Below are 4,113 nucleotides of genomic sequence, written 5' to 3'. Positions count from 1 at the left end.
TCTTGCACGCGAGAAACTGAAATTATTGATGCACTGCAGGAAGTCAAAGCATTGACTCATTTTATGATACTTAAAATTTTGTAGTTTAGGCACTATATATATATGTATATAAATCTAGGGTCACGATGCTTTTTGGGAAAAGCTCCGAAACTACTTGACCATTTTTTATGAAATTTGGCTAACTTTGTCAAACTTAAAAGATAGGGTGTTTTTGACCTAACTGTTTATTATGTACGACAATAGTTGCAATTGCTTGTAAGTTCCATAAGTTTCTAACAGATAGCGGTATTGGTTAATTCCACTTCCAAATATTTTGCTATCAAGGTGGGGTAAGCATCAAGTAGATGACATTGTATTTCGGTTTCCTGATGCCAAACAGTGTCCATTTGCTGCTTACACTGGGAATATACTTCTCCCATAATCAACTGATGCCTGCTCTATCAAATTTATGTGTTAACAAAAGACGGGCTAACTAAAAATATTGTGCACCAATCAGCACTTGAATATATTATGGTCTAACATTCCATTCTCATTTCCGTAGATTTTTAGGTCGGCTAAAACATTTTTATTTTTATTCGTCATCATAAGATCGTTAGTACTAAGACTGGTTGAACACGCACCTTCACTCTACTCTCCTGAGCTAATATTCGCATTTCCCTAAAACTAGAACAATCCACATCCTTAACTATTTGTGAACAGTAATCTAATCTAGGTCTACCTTTACCTCTTCTAACTCCCGTTTCTGCCTCTAATATGTCTGACCAGACCTTTATGCCTGAGAAAGTGTCCTACTAACCTAACTCGCCTATTTCTTATTGACTTCCAGAGAGTCTTCTGTTCTCCTTTTCTATCTAATACCTCTTCATTTCTAACCTTCTCTATCCACGGTATCTTCATTTTGAACGTTTCTAGCCTTTTCTTTCCCACCGCGCCCACTGTCCATGTTTCGCACCAGTACAACGCTGCGCTCCAAACATACACCTTTAGCAACCTTTTTCGAATTTCTAAATTAACCGTTCGTGAGCATAGAAGTGACATCTTTTTATTGAAGGCGAATCGAACCTGCGCTATCCTCTGCTTTATTTCCCTAATACTCCTTCCGTCCTGACTTATCTGATATCAACATTTAAACAGATACTGTGAGTGCTTTACTTGTGTTGTAAGTTGTATTGACTTTGAATTAGAAGATTAAATTTACTCTTCATTTGTTTTAAATAATTAAATTAAATTTTTAATTCAGTTAAATAAGTAGATTTAATTACCGTATCTGCGGTTTCCATCAAAAATAATGATCTTGTTAAAACTACTATAAGTGATGAAAAAACTTTTACTCAGACTGACCATGAATAGCTCCCATATTTTATAAGCATGTCTACGTTTTAAAACAACTGTTCCACCAGTCACGAGTCTGTAATTTCATGTAAAAGCCGATTTCAGAACAATTCAAAAGTAAACTGAAAGTCTGTGGAAGATCTACACGTCCTGATCGTTAGCTTTGGTCATACAATAAGACCAATAACAAGAGAAATATGTACCAGTTAAGAACATAAAAACAGGCTAAATATAAAAACTCAATGTTTCATACAACGTTTGGATTGTCTCATCTATGTATATTATTTTTTGCATTCTTTTTATTTAATAATTTTCAGTCGTTTATTGCTAATAAAAAAATTAGTTCAAGAAAAGGTTTAGTTGCGCCTTCAATCAGTTGCAAGACTCTATACAACAGCAAGACTGCTATTTTTTATTTATTGTTGTAGTGCTTGTTATCCTACAAAGTTTTAGCTGTCATGAAATGAGTAAATGCTTTGCACTTGTAAATTATTTATAAAGTTTTAGCTTGTAAAACATTGACCATAATGAATTTTCTTTTTACGCTCCCACTTCACGTTGTCCTATCACTTAGAGGCAAGACTGATGGCCATTTGTATATCAGTAGGGTCTATATTTTCTAAAAAAAACTATATGCAATATAAAATGACTCACTGAAAACTGCCCTAGCTATCCTGCTATAGGTAGTGGTTAGATGAGAACTGAACATTGGAATATTCTATTACAAGCATTTATTAAAGGTTGGCAAAATTTACATTCGTACAAATACTTTTAGCCGTTTTTGCACATAAATAATAATGTAGCGACCACGAGCGTGATTGTGTGCGATCGGGCATACGTGTGTGTGAGCGGCTTATCGATTCGCCGATTAGCCGCGGGCGCTTTTCTTCATGTGCGCCGTATCTGTAAACGTGTGTGTCGTACCTGCGTTCCAGGAAAGTAATTAAACCGTTCAAAGAAAACGAGACTTCTCTGGACAGCTGGAGAATGTTCCCGAAAGGAGGTAAGGGAGTATAAAAAGGAAGAGACGATCGCCGAAAGAGAGTAGAAATAAATTGACCGTTGCAGAGGTGAATCAAGAGATAAATTGACAGTGATAGAAGCGAAATAAATAGAACAGTGAATAGTAACAGTAGTGTAAATAAATAGAATAATTACCGAAGTTTAGTAATAATTTAAGAGTGTTTTTAAGTTTAATAGTAATTAGTGTAAATAAATAGTTTTTTTCTTAAAATTTAATTTGTTAAATCCACGAACATTACAATAAAATAAAAAGTCCAAGATAAAGCTTTTGTGGAGTTCTGCGCTTTGCTCAAAACATGTTGAGAATTTAGTCAGTTTAGGACAGTTCTCAGAGAAATAAGGGAAATTTTTAGATAAAAGTGGTTGAAAAAATATATTCCACATGTTCACCAAACTCTGCATTTTCGTTCGCGGAAAATAACAAGAAAAACTGTGAACAAAGAAATCTATAATTTTTACGGTTGGAGAACGTTTTGCTTAACCCAGGGATCAGCAAACCGATGCACATGAATTGTAAGCGGCTCTTTCACAAGACAGTTGCGGCTCTCCAACTTCCCCTAAAAAAATAAAAGCTAAAGCGGAACGGACAGACCGGCAGAGTCCGAAACAAATTTGAAATAAAATGTAAAAGCTAAATGAAAAAATCGTGTCTCTTTTTGATATTAATGAAACGTTATTTTTATTGCTAATGGTTCTTCCAACTTAAGGCCCGGTGCACACTTGCTGCAAAAGTTATCGGGACACACCGCGTCATTTCAATCTGATAGACCAAAGCGACAGTTTCTCATTTGTCACCAACCGAAATGGATTTTACACGCGTCCAAATATTTAAGAAGAAAGTTGTTATTTCTTACTTACGATTGATGTATAAGTAGTTAAGTTTTCGGTTCGAATGAACTTGGTTTTAAAAAATTTTCACTTAACAAATTTAATGAGATACGTTGGGTACACTGATAACTAGCACAAGAAATTCAAATCCTAACTACTTCACAAGTATGGCTTGGACAACTGTATGGGTCCAGTCGGGAAACTTTTAGTGAGGTTGTCCGTGCAAAGGAAATTGCGGTTGATGATAATTTTGTTGATAGTGGCTAAGGAATATAGGTTTTTTTCTGTATATTAACTTATGGATTTTACGGTTTAATTTCCCTATTTCGTATAAAGTTTGTTGTTCTTGGTCGTCATAGTTGCGACAGTTAACTATACAAGCGTCTAGATCTCTAGATGATGAATATTTTAAATCTGAATGGTAGAATTCCTTAATACCTGCAATGAACGTCTTTCTCTCGATTTTATTATAAAATTCCATCTTACTTTCTTTTAAAATTTTAGTTGTTACATTTAATTACTTTTTAATGTATACATCGAAAACTCGATCAATATCAGTAAAGACAGTACTACTGTAGGTATAGATATACAGGGGCGAAAGATTAGTATGCTTAGATTTGCAGATGATATAGCAGTATTAGCATCTAACAAGGAGGAGTTAGAGATAGCTTTAAATAAAATGGATGCGGTATTGACAAAAGAGTATAATATGAAAATATGGCAAATGTCTAGATGATGGGTGGGTGGGATCGAAAGAGGAGGTCTCCCCCACCACTGTACCATAAAAAGTTCGTGGCGGTCTCACCCCCATAAAAAGTTATGGGGGTTAGATGGGGGTAGGTTAGGGGGGATCGAAAGAGGGTGGTCACCTGAGTAAAACCCCATAAAAAATTTGCAGCGGTCTCACCCCCATAAAAAGTTATGGGGGTT

This window comes from Agrilus planipennis, unplaced genomic scaffold (genome assembly GCF_000699045.2).
Source record: "Agrilus planipennis isolate EAB-ADULT unplaced genomic scaffold, Apla_2.0 scaffold9, whole genome shotgun sequence".
Classification (NCBI taxonomy): Eukaryota; Metazoa; Arthropoda; class Insecta; order Coleoptera; family Buprestidae; genus Agrilus; species Agrilus planipennis.
Note: the sequence above shows the minus strand (reverse complement) of the source record.